Raw genomic sequence first — 26,685 nt, forward strand, 5'->3', positions numbered from 1 at the left:
TGTCCGATCCTTTGGGATTGGTAAAACTTTGATATTTGACTTGGGTGTCTGGGTGGAAGCCCAAGGCTGGCTTACCATAAGGGAACTGTTTATTGGCTTCTATGCAACCAATAAGATATTGTAGAAGTTGTTTTGTGCTGGTTTTCTAAATCTAAGTATCGGAATATCCCCCAGCTTTGGGGTTTGCCCTAATTGAGTAACCTCAGTGTGGCTCCCCTGGGACTCTGTCACACCAGGTAAACAAGCATCCATCCCTCCCCCTTTAAAAGCCCCGGGGATTTTTGAAATTCCACTTCCTGTTTGCTTGGTATGGAGAGCTCACAACGCATCTTCCCAGCTGATCATGGCACCTCCACACGGCAAATGCTCTCCCACATGGAGCACAGCTAAGTTGCTGGGTCTGCTCAGTATATGGGGAGAGGAGGCTGTCCAGTCCCAGCTATGCTCCAGCCATTGGAATTTTGATACCTACAGGCAGATTTCTCGCAGCTTGTGTGAAAAGGGCGATGACTGGGACAGGGTGCGGTACAGAGCATAGGTGCCGACTTTTAGTTTTCCCCAGGGGTGCTCCAACGCTGCTCCACTCCTTCTCCAAGGCCCTGCCTTGCTCCGCCTCTTCCTTCCCCTCCTCCCCGAGGACTCCACCCACTCACTGCTCTACACCTTCCCTAAGCTGCCAAATAGCTGTTCAGCAGTGGCCACTGATCAGCTGTAGTTGGTGGGTGCTGAGCACCCACTATTTTTTTTTCCATGAATGCTCCAACCCTGGAGCACCCATGGAGGTGGCGCCTGTGGAACAGAGTGAAGATAAAGTAGCTGATACAGGCATACCAGAAAGCAAGGGAGGCGAACCGTTGCTCCACTGCTACGCCAAAGACCTGCTGCTTCTATAAGGAGGTGGACGCTATCCTCGGCAGCGACACCACTTCCACCGCCAAGAGCCCCTTGGATACTTCGGTGGGACTGGAAATGGCAGAAAGTGGACCTAACCCACAAGACGAAGTCGTGGATGAGGAGGTGGAGTTGGAGGACAATGTGGAGCGCATAGCAGGGTTGCCCAATAGGGCAGTGAGTCAGGAACTCTTCACCACTCCAGAGGTGTCCAGCCAGTCCCAGCAGTCCCTCTCCGGTGAGCAAGAAGCCGGAGAGGAGACGCCGGTAAGTGATCTCTTTCTATTAATGCTGCTCGGTTATATGACATACAGCTGTTCTTTGTTTTGTATACTGTAAGACTGGATGAAGGGATAGAAATGTGGAAGACAAGCTGGGTTTGAGTGTGCTCCAAATTCCCCTGTAAAGATAAGCTGTGCGGTGGAACAGTGTGTTGATGCACAGAGAGATTACACAGGAATCCTCCAGAGAGGTCTCAAGGAATCTTTCCTGGAGGTACTTGCTAATCCTCTGCCGAAGATTCCTTGGCAGAGCTGCTTTGTTCCTTCCCCCATTGCAGGAAACTTTTCCACGCCACTCAGTAATCACTTATGCAGGGACCAAAGTGGCACACAGACGAGCAGCATAAGGACTGGGTCTGAAACCACAAGCATGCAGTAGATGCACCCTTGCTTACCCTCAGGAGTGAAATATCTGCTTCAGTGACCCCTGCCTGCAGAAAATGGTGCCGAATTTACAATATTGTCTCTAGTCACCTGCATCACTACCGTTGAATCACCCCCGATCACTTTTTACCCCAGCTTCAACAACCCCCACCCACCAGGCAGAACTCACCATGTTTAGGGTGTTAGCCAAGATGTGTGCTTGCTGAAGATCAGTGAGAAAGTGCTTGGTATATAACAAGAGGTATATTTTTTACTGTAATGATTCAATGCTGTGCATGAACTAACAGTCATGCTTCTGTGTATTGTTTCTTGTGATTCTGCAGACGTGGCCTTCAGGGGAACCCCTTACACACCGCTGGAGCGCCTCCGCCTGATAATTAAGCGACCAAGGCAGAGCAAGGGGGACGTGTTCCGGGAGGTGCTGCAATCCTCTGAGGAAGAAAAAAAGGGAACACAGGGAATGGAGAGAAATGGAAAGGCTGGACAGAAAAGAAAATCAGGAGATTGTTCAAAAGGCCACTGAGTGGATGATAAAAGTAATGGAGCAGCAAACAGAGATGCTAAAGTCCCTAATCATGCTACAGTCAGAACAGATTCTTGCTTGCCTCCCCCTGCAGCCCATTCAGAACTGTTTTCCATGCCCACCCCAAACTCCTCCCACACATTCCTTTCAACTTTCCAGAACTTCTCAATTTCCCATTCAATCCACCCCTTCGAACAGCTTCCAAAATGATAGCTGGATTTACGCTCAGCTTTAAGACCCTTCCCTTCACTGGTACCTCCCTTCCCACTGAGCCTTTGTGTGTGTGTGTTAATTGGTGTTTAATAAAAACAAAGTCTCTGAAAGATAGCGAATCTTTATTTGTGTCCTACAAATTGTGATAGCGGCTGGTAATAAAACATATACATGCAGTTTAATCATTCGCTTACTGAAAATCCCGGTCAGTAATCATCACATATGTTAGAGAAACAAACCAAACTAAAGTGAATGAAGATGGCAGATTGCTGTATACAAACACACATTACTGGTTCTCATTCTCAAAATGTTGCCTCAAAGTCTCCCTGATTCAAATTGTCCCTTGTTGTACCCCTCTAATGGCCCTGGTATCTGACTACTGAAAATCAGCAGCCAGGCAATCTGCCTCAGCATTCTGCTCTGAGAAAATGTTTTGCCCTTAGCCTCACAAAGATTATGGAGCATGCAGCAGGCAGCTATGACCATGGGAATGTTTTCCTCACTGAGATCTAACCTGCCATCAAGGCATCTCCAGCATGCTTTTAATCTGCCAAACGCACATTCTGCACCTACTCAGCCTATCATTAAAGCTCTCTTTGCTGGTGTCCAGGTTTCCCGTGTAAGGCTTTATGTGCCATGGGCGTAAGGGGTATGCGGGGTCTCCCGGGATCACTATGAGCATTTGAACATCCTCCACTGTAATCTTCTAGTCTAAAAAGAAAGTCCCTGCTTGCAGCTTTCTGTACAGGCCAGTGTTCCTGAAGATTCGTGCGTCATGCACCTTCTTGAACCACCCCACACTGATATCAACAAAACACCCACGGTGATCCACAAGCACCTGCAATGCCATGCAGAAGTACTCCTTTCTATTGATGCACTCCGTTGCAAGATGATCTAGGGCCAAAACTGGAATATTCCATTAGGGAAGCCCATTTCTGCAAAGCCATCCACTACTTCATGCACATTGCCGAGAGTCATGGTCCTTCAGAGCAGGGTGCAATTAATGGCCCTGCACGCTTGCATTAAAGCTGCCCCGGCAGTTGACCTCTGACCTCCAAACTGATTCACAACTTACCAGTAGCAGTCTGGACTCACCAGCTTCCACACAGTAACAGCCGCAAGCTTCTTCACCGAGAGGGCTGCTCTCACTTTGGTGTCCTTGTGTGTGAACTCACAGAGGTCGGAGGCAAACAACCAGGCCCCAGCAGTGACCTCTGGACGCTTCACCAGGAACAGCATTATAGCTCTTATCTGGGCTACACCTGGCTGTGACCAGCTCCGGGAAAGCAACAGCTCCAGGCTCACCGGGCCCTTGGAGGCAGGGAGGTTGGGCAAACAAAGAGGTAGACTCAGGGCTCCGCACACAGTTCCAGGTAGGTGGCTTTGCACGTCCAAAAGTTCTGTTGCCACTGCTCGTCATCCCATACCTGTATAACAATGTGATCCCACCACTCAGTGCTTGTTTCCTGAGCCCAAAAGCGATGGTCCACCATGTTCAGCTGCTCCATGAATGCCAAAAGTAATCTGGTGTAGTTTCTTTCCATGGTACACAGCAGGTCAGGCAATTCTGATTCCTGTTCAGATAGCAAGCTCATTATACTATGTGACCATCTGTGAAGTGTTAACAAAAGTTACCATAACAGTAAAGAGCTGTGCGGGATCCATCCTTTCAGACAGAGATGGCGGGGACACAGTAAACCGGGGCCATTGAAAAATGCCATGAAACGCAGTCAGAAGCCAATAGAATGCTGGGATAGAAAACCATGCATCATGGGACGTTGAGCCCACACCCAAGATGTGCTGCCATCCACTCTACCTTCCCAGAACTCCTAGTGGCAGAAGGCGATGAGTAGCACAGTGGGATAGCTACCCACAGTGCACTGCTCTTACTGTCGATGATACACCACCAAGTGTGGACGCGCTCTGCCGACAAAGGGAGTGTAGTGTGAACATGCAATAGCAATATTATTGCACTCTTTGATCATTGACATAACTTTGGTCGACAAAACTCTGTAGTATAGTCAAGGCCTTACTCACATCTATATGTCTTTAACAAGCTCAGCAAGCTCTTCCATATACACGTAGGGCCAGATTTTCAAAAGTGCTCAGCACCCACGACTGAGGCTGCATTTTTTGAAGAGCTCAATGTAGACACCTAAACTGGTCAGATTTACAAAAGTGTTCTCATTTAGGTGGCAGCACTGCAGCAGCAAAACTCAGGAGAGCCCACTGAGAGCAATGAAAGCTGTTCGGTGACGAACACTTCTGCAAATCTTGCCACTTCACATTTAGATGCCTAAATGGACACTGAATTTTCAGAATTGATCAGTCACTTGTTTAAGTGCCTAAATGGGAGTAGCTAGGCCAGATTCACAAAGAAGCTTAGGTGTGGCAATGCTCAGCATCACCACACTTAACTTTTAGGCACCTAGAAAATCACTGGGTTCACAAATGGGGAGAGATGGGCACCTCAGAATGGGAGTAACAAAAGCCAGCATGCTGGACAGAACTCTACCTAAACTAACCAATGTAACTCTGCCAAGGCGAGGGGTATGTGGCAAGCCCTGGACATGATTACTGGATTGGGCCCCACAGGCAAGTTAGGTGGAGGAATGCCCATCTTTCGCCAGTTTGTTCATCACTTTTGGGTCTAGCTGTCCAGATGCCTGGCACGAGGCTACAGTGCGCATACTCAGAAGCCAAAACATAGGTGCCTAGTGAACTTTTACTGCAAAAATCTAAGTGTCAAGTGAGTTTAGGCACTTACAGGGTTCAGTGGCTGCTGAGCAGGGGTTTTGTGAATCTCAGTCGGGCCTGATTCTGGGAATTGGCCCCTAAAGTGTTAGTTAGATACCTAATTCTTTTTATAAATCAAGCCCACTCTTTTGGAAATCTGGACCTTAAGCTCTCCAAGAACAGAGAGGCAATTCACATCTCATCAGGCAGGTATGGGACAACCCCAGCCCAGCCTCACAGGAACAAAGGACGCTGGCCTAGGGAGCAACCAAATAATCTGTTAGACTCTCCAGGGAGTCACCCCCTTCCTTTGGTCAGTTTGGAACTGTGATGAGGGAACGCTCAGGGGACTCTGAAGGGGGCGGGAGGGAGGGGCAAAGCCAAGAGGGAAGAAAGGACATGATAAAAGGGAGAGACATTTGCCATGCTCTCTCTCTTCCACCTACATCTACATCTGCAGCAGTGCATTTGGTTTGAAGTGTCAGAGGCTCCCCTTGGGATAACAAGCCTGGTACATATCAATTTCTTTGTTAAATTGACAAACTCATATAAGCTTGCAGCATTCAGCCGGCATAAGTGGACACTGCAAGATGGAGGTTCCTGGGTTTGTATCTGGGACTGGAGTTATTGGCTAGTGTCATTTGGTTGCAAGTAGCTGGGAGCAGTTTACATGCCAGAGTCTGTGCGTGAACTGCCCAGCAGTGGAGGTTCTCAGTACACAGCAGAGCAGGGTAAGGCTGGCTCCCAGAGTCAAAGACTGGAGTGACCTAGCAAATCACTGGTCCAGATAACACCAGAGGGGAACATCACAGTCTCACCATAAAAAAAGATGGAAACATGACAGTCCTATAGCAGTAGCAAAACCCAGGACTTCTTAACCTCTCAACATTAACATTTTAAAGCTAAACACCATCTTTTCGTTACCAACAAGATTTGTTAATAGAGTTCATTCTCTGGTTATCCAGATTTATAAGTGTTTTTAAGTGGTGGATGCTGCACTGACATTGGAGTCATCACCTTGTAAAGCTGAGATCAGATCTCTTTGATTAATATGATAGTAGTGAAGCACACAGCGTATTGTACTTGCTCGGGCGAATGACTTACATGGAAGAAATGTGTTTCCTACCCAGCAATTTGAGCGTTGGGTTTGCAAAACAGAGAACACAGTGACTTCCAGGCCAATTTTTAATCAGTTTCTTAATGTGAATTTAGGTCACATTAATAGCCCTGGAGAATGAAGCCCTCCATTTATTCATAGAACAGGTACAACACAAGAAACAGATGTCTAAGCTTTCCCACTCATCTCTACCAAAGTGATCTAGTGGGAACAGATAATTCCTCTGGCCGAGAGCATAGTCTTCATTCCCATTCAGTATTTGTCTGCATCAGAAAGTTGTGCTGACTTAACTAAAGGTGTGATTTAAAATCTGATTTAGTTAATCCAACGCAATTCCCTGTTTGGACACACTTATTTTGGTTTAGCTTAAGTTTATTAGGAATTGGTTTAAGCGAAACCAAAAATAAACCAAACTGCAAAACAAATGTCTATGTAGGGGTTTGCAAAAACTGATTTACATTGAACCAGTTCAACTTTCTCATTTAGACAAAGCCTGAAGTAGCCAATGAGGGTGTCAGTTCTGATTGGTATTTTTGTTCTGTAGATCAGTGGTTTTCAAACTAGGGGCGCCACTTGTTCAGGGAAAGCCCTTGGCGGGCCGGGCCAGTTTGTTTACCTGCTGTGTCCACAGGTTCGGCCGATCACAGTGCCCACTGGCCGCAGTTCGCAGCTCCAGGCCAGTTCGCAGCTGCAGGAAGGGCGGCCAGCACATCTCTCAGCCCGCGCCACTTCCCGCAGCCCCCATTGGCCTGGAGAGGCAAACCGCGGCCAGTGGGAACCATGATCGGCTGAACCTGCAGACGCGGCAGGTAAACAAACTGGCCCGGCCCGCCAGGGGCTTTCCCTGAACAAGCGGCACCCCTAGTTTGAGAACCAGTGCTGTAGATACTTGAGCCAGTCAATGGACTAGTTAAGTAAACATATAAGCGTTCTGTTGGATCAGGGCCCAATTGCTCAGCACCTAATAGTATGGAGCTCTTGAATACCAAGTTTAAAGATGCCCTTAAACCTCTATACAGATCTCATAGACAGGATGAAACATTTGCCAAGGTTGTCCGTCATCATTATCAGTAAGAAAATAATAGTAATTCTAATAATAAAATACTCAGTACCATGTTATGTTATACAGCAAGTTTCATATGTAGATTTCAGAATACACAAAGATGAGTAAGTTCATTTTATAGATGGGTAAACCGAGGCACAAAGTGGTTATATGGTTTGTACCCAATAACCATTCGATAGCTCCCACACAACTTGGACCTTAGAACCTATTTTATTGAGACAAGAAATGTTAGTCAGGATACGAGAGTCTAAACATCCCATGTATACACTGTGCAGCCACACCAATAGATTATTTTATGGTTTACAGGAGAAATGCAGGTTTTATTGCTTTCAGTGCACATAGCACAAGAGGTCTGGTTCAGCACAATCCTTGTAACAGTTTGGTATTTTTACTGCTGCAGAAAGAAGAAACACTTTCCCTTAATTGATTGTTGCTGCAGGACATATGGGGTTTCTATTCTTGCATCTGTGTGATGAAACACTCTAGGAGATAGTGTTAGGAACGCAGTAATGAATACCAGATGCCCAGATGCTTGACGAGTTGAGGACTGGCCATACACCTAGGCGATGTAAGAATTCAGTGTTTCCAGCTCTTGCAATTTAATCACGAGCCATGTGATATTTTGGTGTTTTTCTTACAGTTGCAGCTCAAAGATTCATGTAATTCTATGTGAATTTCAGATAACTTTTATTATTTTTAAGGACAAGTTTCCAACCCTTGTGGCTGTGAAGAAAAAACTCAAAAGTGATCCAAGTTCACACTAAAGGTTCAGAAACCAGAAGACAAAGAAAAACCTCCCAAATTGTTATTTGTTTTTAAATCTCATGATTTGTAAGACAATGTCATGATTTTGGGAGGCCCATGTCAGGATTTTTGAATGATGGCTTGGCAATACTGGATAATCTCATATGTATAAGTGGCAAAGCTCAGCTGTAAGCATGACCCAGGAAAGGTAATTTTGAACTGAATTGACATTCTTCCATAATTAACTTTTTAAATTCTACTGCGAATAGTTTGGTTGCACTGACGTGAGGCATCTCATAATTCCATTTACATCAACACTTGACTAGAAGTAAATAAGGATGTATATTTAAGGATCCACAATTCTATGTTGGTACCAAAGTCACCTCCCAGACTAGTATAGGACTAGAATAAAAGTTTCCTTTTGGAACAAGATTATGAGTAAAACTTGAATTCTACTGATTTATTACCTCTCGAAAATTGTAACATCCAATATTGAGTTAAATTTTTGACACTGTGAACACTTATCTAATCATCTTTATTTTGCCTTCTGTAATTTCTTATTTGCTTTAAAAGTTATTTTGGCTAATGAAACTCAACAATTTATAGTAATTCTCCAGTCCACACTTTAGTTAAAGAACATAGATCTAAAAACCCTGAGAATCCTAGAATACGTAATTACATTATTTAACCGATATGCATTTTATAACCTAATCCCTCTCACAACTGTATCAGTTTAAAATAATTAATTTCCAATTGCTTTTTAAAATTAGAGTTAGGCTACGATTTGACATTAACTGTAGCTATGAACATAGCTGCTACTACAATTCCATCAAAAGCCACACAAGAGTGTCCAATCAGGCCCCTAAAAGAAATCTGTAATCACTTTAATGTCTAATGAGGAAAGTAATTGCTTAAACTAAGTAAAGTCCCATTTTTTTCTGAGCCTGTGGTGCTGAATTGTTCCTATAGACTCTGATTTACAGAGATTCTGAGCTCCCACTGAAGTCAATCGGGATTGCGGGTGCTCAGCACCTCTGTAAATCTGTGAGTTCACTAGGAAAAAAGATGTATTAACCTGAGGTAAAATCCTAGGCAATTTGTAGTTTACATACAAGTGAGCAGGTCAAATTAAAGACTAGACTCCCACATACTCCTTACCTAGGACTTTACCCCAATGTAGTTAACTCAAGTTAAGAATGTGACAGCTTCCCTCACTGGTGACTGAACCGGGGACCTGTAGACCCAAAACCATCAACTGCTACAACTTGAGCTAACGAGCCAGGTCTCTATAGCTGGAGGCTGTAACAACACTTATACTTTGTAGATCAGCACATTGGGGAATCTGTAACACAAACACACTATTGGATTATAAGAACACATCTTTTCTTCCTAGTGAAGACAACACCTTACAGAATGGAGGTAAATGTACCTACTGTTTAAGAGTAGCCTTTCTGATGACTTCCAATACATTTCAATAAAAATATACATTTTAAAATACCATTGAATGAGATGAAGGGAAACAATCTCCTCTCCTCACATATGCTTTTTTCACCGGAGCCTGTTCTTAAAAACAGAAAAGATTATACTTGCTATTGAAAAAAAAACCAAAAACACAACATCTGAAGATTTTAAACAAACCATTACTGCTGCTGAACAAATCAACTAAGAACTGCAGATGGAAAAGAAAATGCCCTTGTGCAGTGGTAAAAAGCTAACAGAAGTTCACTGTGTCTGTGGTTAGTCTCTTGTTGTGGTAACAATGGGATTTCTTTGACAGGATGACTCATACTGTTGATAGAAGGGAGGTTTAATAATGTTTTCACAGTCTTTTTCACTCTTAGACACAAGACACACTACCTGTCTTGTTTCCTGATGTTAATTTTACATTGAACTTTAGCATTCATATTGTGCAACTCTACAGAAATATTATTTTTAAAAAAATATTTTTTCAGATACGATTGTTGACATAATTTGTGCTGCAGAGTTGAATACCGAAGACAATGATCCACCGGTTTGACATACATGTAACACAAATTAATTGTCCCTGACATTGGAGGAAATCACTGAAACTGATGCTGAAGGTACATTAACTCTTGGTGCCAAAAACATCACAGGATCAAGATGCTGAGTAAATATGTAACTGTTCTTATTTTCTTGTTAGTGGTCAGAAAATAGAGTGTATTAATTAGTAATGTCGCATTTGGTGACTGGGCTTGTGGTAAATGTATTTCACACACTGCCATTGCTGAGATTCAAGCCTTCTTTGTCTTGGTCATTCACAGCAGTTCCACCAGGTGAAACAAAAATAAGTCCGCCTTGCTTGAGCCATTAAGATTTTATTTAGGTGGAGAATTTTCAATGCAGTCACACTTGTCTTTGTGACATTGTCAGTTAACCCTGGAACAGGGGCTCCTGAAGCGAAGGAAGTGGCTACTGATGCCACAGAGCAGTAGGGCTGTCAATGTTGCTAACTCAAGTGCAACTATCAACAATGACTGGGCTTTTGGTAAGAAATCCCTATTACAATCAATATATTTGAAATGTAGAAAATATCCAAAAATATTTATATAAAGTGATATTCTATTGTTTAACAGTGCGATTAATGTCACAATTAATTTTTTTAATCACTGGACAGCCCTAGTAATGATATATAAAAAAGTGTGAGATTGTTGCTTTGGTGGGGCAGTGCCCCAATACCCCCCATACACGAGCTGCCACTGGGTGTGGGCCTCATTCTGCTCTCACTTTCCCCAGTATGAATTCAGGAGTACCCTACTAAAGTCAGTGAATTTAAATCCATGTAAGTGAGAGGAGAATCAGCCATGGAGGCTCAAACTTCGGTAAAATAAATGAGGCGGAAAAAGCTTTAATAGGTGTGACTGGAGGAGCAAGTGACAGAGCCTTAGAAAAAGGTACCAAGGTCAACTTTTCTCTTTCCCTCAGACCCAGGCCTGTTCCTAGAGCAGACCAGCTCCTCGACTCATGACAAAAACACAATATTCTTCTTCTGTGTTCCTTTCACATGCCTCCATTAGGGTGTGTGCCTATGAAGATAGAGCAAAAGAAATACACAGAAACCAGCTTGCAGTCATAATCTTTGTTGGTTGTATCCATTCCTCTAGGAAGTAGCTCATTTATTTTTTCTAAGGTCATGTCTATCATTCCCAAACCTGAGCCATTCTTTTTGGGTGACAGATCTGAGGAACTGTCCCAAATTGAGGTGTCATTAGAGGAGGTTTTGGAACAAATTGATAAACTAAACATAATAAGTCTCCAGGACCTGATGGTATTCACCCAAGAATTCTGAAGGAACTCAAATGTGAAATTGCAGGACTACTAACTGTCATCTGTAACCTATCATTTAAATCAGCTTCTGTATCAAATGACTGGAGGATAGCTAGTGTGACACCAATTTTTAAAAAGGGCTCCAGAGGTGACCCTGGCAACTACAGGCCAGTAAGCCTCACTTCAGTATCGGGCAAAGTGGCTGAAACTATCGTAAAGAACAAAATTGTCAGACACATAGATGAACATAATTTCTTGGGAAATAGTCAACATGGTTTTTGTAAAGGGAAATAATGCCTCACCAATTTACTAGAATTCTTTGAGGGGGTCAACAAGCATGCGGACAAAGGAGATCCAGTGGATATAATGTATTCAGATTTTCAGAAAGCCTTTGACAAGGTCCCCCACCAAAGGCTCTTAAACAAAATAAGCAGTCATGGGATAAATAAATGTAAACAATCTTGCTTGACAAGGTCCCTCACCAAAGGCTGAACAAGAAGTAGGTCTGAGTGGACTTGTAGGCTCTAAAATTTATATTGTTTTGTTTTTGAGTGCAGTTATGTAACAAAAAACATCTACATTTGTAAGTTACACTTTCAAGATAAAGGGATTGCACTACAGTACTTGTATGAGGTGAATTGAAAAATATTTCTTTTATCATTTTACAGTGCAAATATTTGTAATAAAAATAATACAAAGTGAGCACTGTATACTTTGTATTCTGTATTGTAATAGAAATCAATATATTTGAAAATATAGAAAAACATCAAAAATATTTAATAAAGTTCAATTGGTATTCTAATCATGATTAACTTTTTTGAGTTAATGGCATGAGTTAGCTATGATTAATCGACAGCCTTAATAATTACACACACACACGCGCGTGCATGCAAGTGCATCTGACACAAACACAACAAATCTATCATGGCCATAAGCTGTCTTTCTGCTGTCCCTGTGGCACCTGTTCAGTAATGATTGACAATATTTGAGTCGGGAAAGTGCTGCAGGGATTTCAGCGGGGCTTGGAGTTCTGGATTCACTGCCCAAACCACAGGCTGCTGTGATCAAAGAGCGCTCTAACAGGTTGTACTCTAATTGCCCGTGTAGACTGCCTGGCACCTTGTACAGCATGCCAGCAGGGTCTTCACAGGGTAGTTAGAGTGCAACACATTTGCATGCTTCACAGTCACTGCAGCCAGTGGCTTACCCCATAAGCAAAGGAACCAAGCTCAAGAACATTTGGATCCCACAGAGAATCTCCATCAGCAGTAGGTTTGGTGAGAAAACCTCCGGGAAGGCAAAGAACATCACCTCAAACCAAACAGGGGCTTGACTCCCTTCTCCCGCAGTGCCCAGTGGCCTCAGCCCTATGACTGTTGCAACCATCGCTTGAAACAGGGGCTTGACTCTTCTGCAGCTCTACCTATCTCAAAGTTCACCAGCCACCACTCCCCACCCCCATCTTTCTGTTCCACACACACATACTTCTTTCTTGTAGCCTCCAAAAGAGAAGAATTAACGACCTTTTCTGCCTCTATAAAATGGGAGAACACAAACTAAATGAACATTGGGTGAGATTTTGCCACATTTAGGGATTTTTTTTGTGAGGATCTCTCAGCTTTTCTCCCAAGATACCCATATGGAGTTTCCACCACCTCTGCTTCCCCTATTAGCAGTGTTCATGGTACTGATCACAAAGAGTATGTCTACACTACGAAATTAGGTCAAATTTATAGAAGTCTTTTTTTAGAAATCGTTTTTATATATTCGACTGTGTGTGTCCCCACACAAAATGCTCTAAGTGCATTAACTCGGCGGAGCGCTTCCACAGTACCGAGGCTAGTGTCAACTTCCGGAGTGTTGCACTGTGGGTAGCTATCCCACAGTTCCTGCAGTCTCCGCCACCCATTGGAATTCTGGGTTGAGATCCCAATGCCTGGTGGGGCAAAAAACCTTGTCGCGGGTGGTTCTGGGTACACATCGTCAGGCCCTCCCTCCGTGAAAGCAATGGCAGACAATCATTTTGCACCTTTTTTCCTGAGTTACCTGTGCAGACACCATACCACGGCAAGCATGGAGCCCGCTCAGCTCACTGTCTCCATACGTCTCCTGGGTGCTGGCAGATGTGGGACTGCATTGCTACACAGCAGCAGCAACCCATTGCCTTGTGGCAGCAGACGGTGCAAGAGGCCTGAAAAGCATTGTCATCATATCCGAGGTGCTCCTGGCCACCTCGTTAAGGTCAGTCAGGAGCACCTGGGCAGACATGGGCGCAGGAACTAAATTAGGAGTGACTCGACCAGGTCATTCTCTTTAGTCCTTCAGGCAGTCCTATTGTACCATCTTATGGTGAGCAGGCAGGAGATGAGGATGGCTAGCAGTCCTATTGCACCATCTTCTGCTGAGCAGCCAGGAGATGTGGATGGCTTGCCATCCTACTGCACCGTCTGCTACCAGCCAAAGATGTAAAAGATAGATGGAGTGGATCAAAACAAGAAATAGACCAGATTTGTTTTGTATTCATTTGCTCCCCCCTCCCTCCATGAAATCAACGGCCGACAATTGTTTTGGTGAGGTCTGCCTGGGGCACCTTGAAAACTTTAATGGAGATTCAGTCCTGCTTGAAATAGCAGAGGGAGGGATAGCTTAGTGGGTTGAGCATTGGCCTGTTAAACCCAGGGTTTTGAGTTCAATCCTTGAGGGGGCCATTCTGTGTGACAGTTGTTTTTGTCTCTCCTTGATGTAAAGCCACCCCCTTTGTTGATTTTAATTCCCTGTAAGCCAACCCTGTAAGCCATGTTGTCAGTCGCCCCTCCCTCCGTCAGAGCAACGGCAGACTTTTTTGTTCCGCGCCTTTTTTCTGTGCAGATGCCATACCATGGCAAACATGGAGCCTGCTCAGATCACTTTGGCAATTAGGAGCACATTAAACACCACGCACATTATCCAGCAGTATATGCAGCACCAGAACCTGGCAAAGCGAACCCAGGCGAGGCGGCGACGTCAACACGGTGACGAGAGTGATGAGGACATGGACACAGACTTCTCTCAAAACACGGGCCCTGGCAATGTGGGCATCATGGTGCTAATGGAGCAGGTTCATGCAGTAGAATGCTGATTCTGGGCCTGGGAAACAAGCACAGACTGGTGGGACCGCATAGTGTTGCAGGTCTGGGCCGATTCCCAGTGGCTGCAAAACTTTCGCATGTGTAAGGGCACTTTCATGGAACTTTGTGACTTGCTTTCCCCTGCCCTGAGGCACAAGAATAACAAGATGAGAGCAGCCCTCACAGTTGAGAAGCGAGTGGCAATAGCCCTGTGGAAGCTTGCAATGCCAGACAGCTACCGGTCAGTCGGGAATCAATTTGGAGTGGGCAAATCTACTGTGGGGACTGCTATGATGCAAGTAGCCAACACAATCAAAGATCTGCTGATATCAAGGGTAGTGACCCTGGGAAATGTGCAGGTCATAGTGGATGGCTTTGCTGCAATCGGATTCCCTAACTGTGGTGGGGCCATAGACGGAACCCATATCCCTATCTTGGCACCGGAGCACCAAGCCGGCGAGTACATAAACCGCAAGGGGTACTTTTCAATAGTGCTGCAAGCACTGGTGGACCACAAGGAACATTTCACCAACATCAATGTGGGATGGCCGGGAAAGGTACATGATGTTCGCATCTTCAGGAACTCTGATCTGTTTCAAAAGCTGCCGGAAGGGACTTTATTCCCCGACCAGAAAATAACCGTTGGGGATGTTGAAATGCCTATAGTTATCCTTGGGGACCCAGCCTACCCCTTAATGCCACGCTCATGAAGCCGTACACAGGCAGCCTGGACAGTAGTCAGGAGCTGTTCAACTACAGGCTGAGCAAGTGCAGAATGGTGGTAGAATGTGCATTTGGATGTTTAAAGGCGCGCTGGTGCAGTTTACTGACTCGCTTAGACCTCAGCGAAACCAATATCCCCACTGTTATTACTGCTTGCTGTGCGCTCCACAATATCTGTGAGAGTAAGGGGGAGATATTTATAGTGGGGTGGGAGGTTTAGGCAAATCGCCTGGCCGCTGATTACGTGCAGCCAGACACCAGGGCAGTTAGAAGAGCACAGGAGGGCGCAATGCACATCAGAGAAGCTTTCAAAACCAGTTTCTTGACTGGCCAGGCTACGGTGTGAAAGTTCTGTTTGTTTCTCCTTGATGAAACCCCCCTCCCCTTGGTTCACTCTACTTCCCTGTAAGCTAACCACCCTCCCCTCCTCCCTTCGATCATCGCTTGCAGAGGCAATAAAGTCATTGTTGTTTCACATTCATGCATTCTTTATTAATTCATCACACAAATAGGGGGATAACTGCCAAGGTAGCCCGGGAGGGGAGGTGGAGGAGAGAAGCACCAGGAGGGGTGGTGGAGGAGGGCCACACAGCTCTTTAAAAGTTTAAAACTTTAAAACTTATTGAATGCCAGCCTTCTGTTGCTTGGGCAATCCTCTGGGGTGGAGTGGCTGGGTGGCCGGAGGCCCACCCACCGCATTCTTGGGCGTCTGGGTGAGGAGGCTATGGAACTTGGGGAGAAGGGTGGTTGGTTACACAGGGGCTGTAGCGGCGGTCTGTGCTCCAGCCTTTCCTGCAGCTCAACCATATGCTGGAGATTATTAGTTTGATCCTCCAGCAGCTTCAGCATTGAATCCTGCCTCCTCTAATCATGCTGCCGCCACCTTTCAGCTTCAGCCCGCCACTTACTCTCTTCAGCCCGCCACCTCTCCTCCCGGTTATTTCGTGCTTTCCTGCACTCTGACATTGTCTGCCTCCACGCATTTGTCTACGCTCTGTCAGTGTGGGAGGACAGCATGAGCGCAGAGAATATTTCATCACGAGTGCATTTTTTTGCCTTCTAATTTTCACTAGCCTCTGGGAAGGAGAAGATCCTGTGATCCGTGAAACACATGCAGCTGGTGGAGGGAAAAAAAAAGGGACAGTGGTATTTAAAAGACACAAAGAACAATGGGTATATTCTTTCACAGTAAACCTTGCTGTTAACATTACATACATAGCACACGTGTTTTCATTCCAAGGTCGCATTTTGCCTCCCCGCACCACGTGGCTAGCCCCTTCCCCTCCCCTAACAGCAGGGAACATTTCTGTTCAGCCACAGGCAAACAGCCCAGCAGGAACAGGCACCTCTGAATGTCCCCTTAAGAAAAGCACCCTATTTCAACCAGGTGACCATGAATGATTTCACTCTCCTGAGGATAACACAGAGAGATAAGAATGGATGTTGTTTGAACACCAACAACCATACACTGCAATGCTTTGTTCTACAATGATTCCCGACTATGTGCTACTGGCCTGGAGTGGTAAAGTGTCCTACTATGGTCAACGGAATAAGGCTGCCTTCCCCAGAAACCTTTTGCAAAGGCTTTGGAAGTACATCCAGGAGAGCCACGAATGCCAGGGCAAATTAATCATTAAACCTGCTTGCTTTTAAACCATGTATACTATTTTCAAAGGTACACTCACCAGAGGTCCCTTCTCTGCCTGGCGGGTCCGGGAGGCAGCCTTGGGTGGGTTTGGGGGGTTCTGGCTCCAGGTCCAGGGCGAGAAACAGTTCCTGGCTGTCGGGAAAACCGGTTTCTCCGCTTGCTTGCTGTGGGCTATCTACGACATCATCATCAATCATCATCATCATCTTCCTCGTCCGCAAAACCTGCTTCTGTGTTGCCTCCATCTCCACTGAAGGAGTCAAACAACACGGCTGGGGTAGTAGTGGCTGAACCCCCTAAAATGGCATGCAGCTCATCATAGAAGCAGCATGTTTGGGGTTCTGACCCGGAGCGGCCGTTTACCTCTCTGGTTTTCTGATAGGCTTGCCTCAGCTCCTTAAGTTTCACATGGCACTGCTTTGGATCCCTGTTATGACCTCTGTCCTTCATGCCCTGGGAAATTTTGACAAATGTTTTGGCATTTCGAAAACTGGAACGGAGTTCTGATAGCACGGATTCCTCTCCCCATACAGCGATCAGATCCCGTACCTCCCGTTCGGTCCATGCTGGAGCTCTTTTGCGATTCTGGGACTCCATCATGGTCACCTCTGCTGATGAGCTCTGCTTGGTCACCTCTGCTGATGAGCTCTGGCCAGCGTGGCAAGCTGCAGGTGACCAAGCAAACAGGAAATTGAAATTCAAAAGTTTGCAGGCCTTTTCCTGTCTACTTGGCCAGTGCATCTGAGTTGAGAGTGCTGTCCAGAGCAGTCACAATAGAGCACTCTGGGATAGCTCCCGGAGGCCAATACCGTCTAATTGCATCCACAGTACCCCAAATTCGACCCAGCAAGGCCGATTTCAGCGCTAATCCCCTTGTCGGGGGTGGAGTAAGGAAATCGATTTTAAGAGCCCTTTAAGTCGAAAAAAGGGCTTCGTTCTGTGGATGGGTGCAGGGTTAAATAGATTTAATGCTGCTAAATTCGACCTCAACTCCTAGTGTAGACCAGGGCAAAGAGAGGACTCAGCAGATTTTACTCTTTGATCCCCCGTCTCATGTGAATCAAAAGTTTCAGTTTTGCAAAGCAAAAGTAAAAACATGACTGCACCAGCAAAGAACAGTTTATCCTCTCTTCTTCCTAGGTGGCTGGTGAAATGGCACACCATCGTCAATTTTGCTCCATCAGTGGGGGTCCCCCACATCCCATTTGTTACTTGAGCAGTCACACTGCATGTTATAAAGAAGTTCAGGAAATATTCCTGAACAGTCTCTCTAGTTTCCCTGAAGTGAGATCGTACATGTGGAGAGGTGTGAAGGCTTTTTTGTTTAAAAACGTCATTTGGCACATTGCAATAAGTTGGCTTTACTTATCTCTGGGGATTTTATCTTGTCATGTTTAGCATGTTTATGACTTTAACATTGTCTGTGACATGCTTACGGGGCTGGAACAGAAAGAGGCCATCAAAATAACATTCATTATTATGATTGGTTTAACAATCTTTTAAAGTGAATTCAGTGCTTATGATGTTCTTCATCAAAGTTATTTAATCTATTCTACACCTCAGTGTCGCATCTGTAAAATGGGGTAATAATATTTCCCTGGCTCTTACAGGTGCTGTGATGATAAAATTCATTACTGATTGCATGGTGCTCAGATACGAGGTTGATGAGGGCAATTTAAATGCCTATTATAGAAAGACAATATGGTCACCACTCTGATTCTGAACAACAGATAAATAAGCCAGGTGTGAAATGTAACTGGTGTGCCTTTGTTGTCAATATAATGATCAATACATTCTTAAAGCTGTAAAATTCATCCTCTCTTGCAAAAAGAGTGCATCAGCTTTACAAGTAGTCAGTATCATTCAATGGAATTTACCCTACAGAATTGGTGGGATTTTAAGGCTCAGACTCTAGGTGTAGATAAATAGAAATTTGCTGCCATACATTTCCCTCCTGTGAATTTATTTCTGCTTCTTTGCTCTGTAATGGCTGCTAAACAGCTCAAGCTTACCATAATATTGTACAAAATAATTTGTCCAGTGCCTATTTTTCAAGCCATTGATAAAGCTGCAGCAAAACCTCCCAGCACAACATGTTTCCACGAGCCCCTGAGAACTGAGACTACTGTTTAACTTACACAGTTCTCATTGCATCTGTGCCTATGCTAATGAAGAAAGATTCTTCTCTCATGTTTTTTATTGTTGTTGTTTTTTTAAGGTAACTGCTGATGCAGAGCAAGCAGCAAGAGCACTGAGAGTGTTTAGGAATCACTTATAAATAGCAGCTGTCAGGGAACTACATAGTTCCAGGAATTGACAATAGGCTGAGGAGACTTTCAGTCTTAAAACTCAATCCTGCAAGCATCAGCTATCAGGCTCAGTGCTTTGTACCGTGAATAGCTCAACTGATATCAGGGGGGCTATTCATGGCAATAGGATCCTGCCTACGAGAACACATTTGCAGGAATGGGTCACTAGATAGCTGGTTTGAATCCAGGCAGGAGGACAGTGTCCAAAAAGTTGTTAATTAGAAGTAACTCCATAGAGCTGCACAAGTTTAAAACTGGTGGGATTGGCATCAGGCCTAGGACTACAGTATCAATTTCAATCTGGCACCTTTCAGTAACCATATATTGAGACATGCAAGTTATAGCAGCTGTTGACGAGGCCATGAACTAGGAACAGATTGTTTTGAACACCATAGTCTATGTTTAATTTTTCTAATCATTATTATTTTCATTACGCTTCTGTTGCACTCAGGAAACAACACAGCTACGACTGATATATCATAGATGAGAAAAGGATGCCATCCCCATGAATGAGATATGGTGAGAAAGTCCTAAATCACAAAGGAAACTCGCTTAAATCCTATAAAATATGTTCTCTTATAAAATTTGCCAGTAATTCATAAAAGAAAAAAAAAGTAGTGACATTGGATCCAAAAACCTTTCACTTACAAGAAATGAAGGTTAAAAGTAGCCCAATTCATCCATTTAACAATGTGATGGAAAGAATTTTTTACACCCCTGAGAGGAGTACAAATTTGTACTCTTCAAAAACAAAAGCACAATTTTGCCAAAAAAAAAAAAAAAGAAAAAAAAAAAAAGAAGAAGAAGCCAAACAACAACCTTGTGTAAAACAGGAAAAAAAGACCACCACATAACAGGAAAACATAGATCCTGCATGAGTGAATTGATCATACTTGTCAGAATTTCCCGATTCCCTAGAATTTCCCATGAGTGATGCCTTGTCTGAAACATGTTCTTATAAAGCTAAACAAATTATCCTTCTCAAAAATTGCACTCCAATATATTTGCTATTCAGCATGTTACCTCGTGTTTCTAAAAAACCTGTTTGATGCCACTAGTTATAGTAAGAGATTATTAAATGGCTGGTGAAAAAACACAAGATTTATAGTGAAAGAACAACAAGGAGTCTAGTGGCACCTTAAAGACTAACAGATTTATTTGGGCATAAGCTTTTTCATTTTCGTATTTTCCCAAATAAATCTGTTAATCTTTAAATTGCCACCAGACTCCTTATTGTTTTTGTGGATACAGACTAACACACTACCCCCTGATAGTGAAAGAAAAATCCCTTAGAATACATGGACTATATCTTAATAGACATTGACTCCTGGACCACTTTCTCATTTATGATCTTGTTGGTACCCAGGCCTCCCATTCACATCTCAGTCACCTCACATCAGCTATTGCAATTACATACCAGGAAAATTAATCTACAGACAAGTATTGAATGTATTTTAGCTATCTTTTAATGGTATTTAGCAGGGGAGAGAGAGTTAGCTACATGCGACTAATGGAGTTAGTTCTCCAATGATCACAGAAAGAGAGTCACTGTTTTAGAAAGTTAGGTATTTCTGAGGAACTGGGTTGTGCAGAAGGCTAGTATTAGGCTATGGAACCTTTCACAGATTGGGCCTAGTTTTGAAACAGCGCGCTGTCACCAGTGACTAGCCTATGTGAAATAAATTGCTGGTCTCAGTCCAGTTCCCAGTGGATAAATATCCATTTCACATAGACCAGCACTAACTGGCATCCATAATGATAGTCAGGGATTCAATTGGCATTGAAATTAGAACTGCCCTTTCACTTTTAGAGGGAGTCTCACCCACGCTGAGGCATACTCATTCAGTGTGGTGGGAAGCTGACCTATTCTGCAGATTAAAAGGATTTCACTCTGCAGGCTGTCAGTCTGGCATATTTCACTGGCACTAAATCCATAACAGCGTTTAATTAAAAGGAAAGCTGTATAGGATAGAGCGTTAATGGTCCACGAAGAATCCCTTCTTAGTAGCTCACAGCCCTAAATTTTCATTGTACAGCAGCTGAAAATGTACCACCTCTTGCCTGCAACAAATGGAGAAAAAACAAAGTGTAAAGACCTCTTGGGACGTTTCACAGTTTCCTACAACAAAACAGATCTCCACTCAGAACAGCAATGTATAGACTGATACATATTCCTGGAGAGCCCAGTGCTAAAACAAAGTGCAATAAAAGGAAAGGATTCACATTTGAATGCTTATTGATAACTAAATTAATAAATCAGTGTACTCCAATCAGAAAGTTTCAGTCCTGACAGTGGAAACAATTCAAACTAAACAATCCCTTGTGATCCCTCCTTAGCAGAATAGTTCCTCCCTCCCCCACTGCATACAAAAGAGAGGGGGGAAACTATTGCCATTTTGATCTGGGTAATATTGAAAGCAGCTGATTAATTTCAAATAAGAAGTCTCACACCCTGAAGTGAGGGAACCATGCATCATGGAGAAAGGATCAGATCAAAATGGCAGAGCTTTGTTACAAACTGAAGAAACACACAACTGGGAAGCCAGTTGGGTGACCAGATACCAAGTGTGAAAAATAGGTACAGGCAGTGGGGGTAATAGGCACCTGTGACTCTGCACCCCATATTCTTCATAGAAATATTGTTACCATATGAATATGGCATAACTAAGATATGTTTTATGCAAGATAGGTCATGTGAGGTATCGTTGGAAAGGTTATGAGCTACTGAATGTGTTTATCCAATTTGTACGCATGTATAATTTCTGTAACTGAGATTAGGAATATTGACTATGTAACAATTACAACTGTGTGTGTATTTGGGGGAATGCCCACCAGGCAGTAGGCAATCAGCCTGAATGGGCCATTAAGATGAACAATAAGACTTGAAAGATATTAATCTCCTGCCTTCCTGAGAAGCTTCTGGGGTTGCTGCTTTGACACTACAGGGTCAGGTGATTGGGTCACCTTGTACTAGACCCCCATCTTGGGCTTTCAGTGTTTTCTTCATTAAGAGTGGGTGGGGGGGGGTCAGACTGGGAAACAAAAGATTCCCGCCTTATATAAATTCTATTTAAGACTGGGAAGTAAGTCAGTCAGGACTCTTCTCCATTGCCTCCTCATCAAAGAAGGAAGATTGCTATAAACACCTGAAGGGAAAGGAAGGGGCTGAGTCCAGGCTGAGACAGGGGTTCAGTCTGTAAAGAGAAATAACTGGAACTCTAAAGCTACAGAAACTCTGCAACCTGCCTAAAACAACACTGAGGGTGAGAAATTACATTTTATAACCTGTTTCTTGAGTGTATTAAGCTTAGTGTGCTTGTTTTGTTTTATTTGCTCAGTAATCTGCTTTGTTCTGTTTGATATCCCTTATAATCACTTACAATTTACCTTTTGTTGTTAATGAACTTATTTCTTGTTTATTTCAAAACCCAGTTTGTGCAATTCATATCGGGGGTGGGAGGGGCAGCAAAAAGCAATACACATCTCTCTCCACATTGAGGGAGAGGGTGAATTTTTATGAGCTTGTGCTGTACAGATCTTTCTATACAGTGCAAGACATTATTATTTTGGTTCGTACCCCAAAGGAGGTGTGCACATGAGTGCTGGCCATTCTCCTAGCTAAGTCCTCCCCCATAGAGCTGATTTCAGTCTGTGTCTGCAGCTGGGTCTGGCCTTACTTGTGGTGCTGGAGAAGGCTTGAGAGCCTAGCACAGCAAGAACAGGGAGAGGAAACCCAGTTTGGTGGAAAGGTTGGGCTCAGTGACACCCCAGCACATCAGGTGGCATCCCAGAAGAGGGATTTGACCCATCACGACACCTATAAAAGGAAAAACCCCAAATATCAGGATTGTCTCTATAAAATCCGGACATCTGGTCATGCTAGAAGCCAGACAGGGAATAAGAAAGGATCAACATCTTTTCACCTAGAAAAATGCAATGATGTAATATTAAGTAGCAGGTTTGGGTTTTATCCTGGTCAGCAGGTCCCTGCGTGAAGTGAAGGTGCTTTCAGGGGGAGAAAAACACCTCAGGAGGCCTCATCTTATAGTCCTGAAACAGGCAAAATAACAGAGGTAAATTCTGAGTTACATATCTAAGATGGCCTTACACCACTTTTGCAGCTTCTTGGTCCTGGGTTGCTCCAAGGCCCTCAGCACAACAAACATGACTCCAGGTCTAAGTTATTGCAGCTTCTTGGAAGCGTCCTATGGGCTGTAGCATGGCCCAGAACTGCTTCATTGCTGAGTGTGATGGCCCTTGCTCTGACATGTCCCCCACCCCCAAGTCCCATCCCCTGCATGGGGTCCTCAGAGGACAGCTTTAAGCTTCTGCAGTGTCTGTGCAAGGGAACCCTCTCATACCCAGAACAAGGAGCTTTTAGAGCCCCTTTATACCACTCTAGGCTCTTTTATGCCGCATACATTTTCACCTGTTGGGCTGAAAATTCCCATAGTTTCACCTGTTCATCTCTGCCTGCAAGTTTCTCAGACTTGAGGAAATCACAGTTCAACAGTTTTTAAGAATGAAAAAAAGTACTTTCCTATGCTAAAAAAATTGTCATGACCTGTATTTGAGCAGCCTTACAGCTGAAATGGGTAGAGGCACGGAAAGAGTTCTCCCTGAGGATTGCACGTTCCATTGAAAATTGGGATTTTGATTTGACAGTCAACAGACTTTGAAAATTGCACACTGAGCACGTTCAGCAGCATAAGCAACTGTTTTTGCATTCCATTTAGAAAGCATGCAGATAAGGAAGGCTGGGATTTTCAAAGGGGTCTCGGAGTTATGCACCCAAATCCCACTGATTTTCTTCAGGCTCCTTTGAAAATATCAGCACAGAGAAAATGTTGTGCATGTATGGGAGAATAACCTAGCTGGTTATTGTAAAAACACAGGCAACATGTCCTGGGTTGAGGTGTAGGATCTGCAGAAGCCATACTCTCAGTCCCCGCAGGCTTTGTAAGGGGATTGAAAGAAGATGTCCATGTCAGAAGTAGAAGCAATGCTTCTCTCCTCCCCATCCTATATACACAGCAGGTGAACTCCTAAATTTCTACGAACCTGATGCATAGAAAATGTTATTCACTTGCTGAGATTTGTACGGATGCTGGTAGAAACCATATTGAAAAATGTGCAATGTTAACACACAAAGCTTTATATGCTCATTGGCAGAATTCTTCTGCTGTACATAACTATAGGCCCAGTGAAGAAATGATTAGACATCAACCCACTTCTCAGTTTCAGGATTCCCTTCTTCTCTCAAACATCCAGAGTAATTCTGCTGTCTTCAGAAGAGTTACTCTGGGTTTACGTTGGTAAAACAGACCATACTTTGGCCCTATAGAGATATAGCCACTCTCAGAAACTCATTTAAAAAAAATAAAGCGATGCGCAAAGGGGTCGAGGAAAGGCTCTCTTTCTAAGGTGAGGGGTGGAGGAGTGTCCTGGATTAACCCTTTGTGAGGTGTGAAGGAACAGGGAGAGAGATTCTTGCACACTTTGTTAAGGTACTAAAACGGGGAATCCCACTCTGGTCCACCTTAGAAATACTGCACCCGGGGAAGATACAGAGCTCCTAAAAGATCTATAGGATTGGGGCTACCTATGAGGATCTCCAAAGGCTCCAGAAAAAGGTCTCCCTCCTAAAGATCTAATGTTTGTGGGAAAGGGCATTCTTGTTGTGTCCAGTCAAAGGATTATGCAACTGGAGCACTTGGTTGCCTTTATTTTATTTTATTTGCCCACTAGACAGCAGAGCTTTGAAGTCATGGAGAATGGAATTCCTTTTTATACTTCCTTTTTTTGCCTTCAAGAGGGCAGAGCAAAGGTTGCATTTCCTTATTTTTGAGTGCTTCATTGTGTAACCATAATGGTCTCTTAAATTGACTACCACTTGGAATATGCACATAGTTCAGCATATATGTGCACACCTATAACACACTCACTCAGAGTATAGATACAAAACTCTGAACAGACTATTGCAGATCTGCTTCAGTTCTGAACACACTGCCAAGTCTGCTTTTGTTCTATTCCAATTTGTCTAAATTTTATTTCCTCTACAGAAGATTAAAAACTGCACATACTGACTCATGTCTCTTTAGCAACCTCTGGGGAGTTTAATAGTGCTAAGAATTTCACTGAGCCTCTGAGTCATGGGAACTAGAGACCAAGGAGTGTGAAAAAGCACTAGTTAGCTCATATCTCTCAACGTACTAGAAGACATACATAATGAAGATAGAGGGCAACAGAACTCTGAGTACAGGGATATCATAGAGGTTAAGTAAAGCAACAGCCTCATCACGAGCACTTCAGAGGTTATTTTGACAGAAAAATACATTTTTGTAATCAATAAATTTTTCCTTTCCCCTATCTAAACATGTATTTTGTCTGTTTTAAAGAGGATAATTTATTCTAGGGAGAGGTCCTGTCCATTAGGAAATACTACTCATTGCTCAAGATCTCATTTGCCTAGTGCAAGTTAGCTACTGTATTTTGTTATTTCTCAAAATATTGAAATCTTTAACTTCTTGGGCCCTCTTTAATTTGGAATCTTCTGTCAGGTTTGATGACACCAAATATATTTAGTTTTTGTTTGTGCATTCAGATTTAATATTCTCATGTTGTTTGAACTGAAATTATCTCATTGCTGAATATTTCTATTTAAAGATGTATATGGAATGAAGATCTACACATTATCTCCTCTTTTCTATGGTTATCTTATCTTTTTTAGTCCTCCTGCCCTTACATAATGTTTCATCTCCAGTGACTGCTTCGCTATACAAAAACATTTTACTTATTTAAAATGAATGAGGAAATATGTTCCAATTCTGAACCAGCATGAAATAGTGAACCTTATTTTATGCAATACTAGCCATGTTGCAGCACTGTATCACATAGATGTCAATCTCATATGGAATAAACAATCTAATCTATTTATAAACCACTGATCATCATAGTACCTAGGCACTAATGACTACTTATTGCTATACCAGTGGTGCACGTGGTATTATAATGCAAGGAAGCCGATTGCTGTATTGCTTGTCTCCCTATGCAATGTATAGAAACAAACCTATAATCATCTGCGACTTCACAGTTGTGACTATGCTATAGCTTGCAGCCCTTTGGAATTTCTTAGGACAATAGGAATTGCCCTGTTCCAAAACACAAGTCCTTACACGCCAATGGATAATCTCCTTTATGTCTCTGCAGTTTAGGGTCTATGAAGCACAGTTGAGTAGTTCTTGATTCCATCCAGTAGATGGTAATGATAGGTATACATAGTAACCAGTTCTTTATGTAAACCTTCTGCTAGGTGGTATCAGCAGCAACAGGGACTGGGTTCAAATTGCTAGAGGTCCCTTTACAATTATCACATGCACAAGTCTCCAAGCAGAATTTCTGGGATCACTAAATATCTTCCCTGAGCCTCCTAACAGGTATTAGTTCCCCACTGACAAACACTGAGTCTTAATGAGGAAAACTTTATTGGAGGAAAGGGAACACAGTGTCAACTTCGGCGAGGGGAACAATAGATCTACATGAATAATAAATGAAACACTCTCCCACTGGTAACTTTGGCAGTAGTCAGTCAACTCAGTTCTCCATACACCAGTGTGAACATCCAATAGGCAAGCGTCCCTATACCATGTCATTTCCCTCTT

This window comes from Lepidochelys kempii, chromosome 2 (genome assembly GCF_965140265.1).
Source record: "Lepidochelys kempii isolate rLepKem1 chromosome 2, rLepKem1.hap2, whole genome shotgun sequence".
NCBI lineage: Eukaryota > Metazoa > Chordata > Testudines > Cheloniidae > Lepidochelys > Lepidochelys kempii.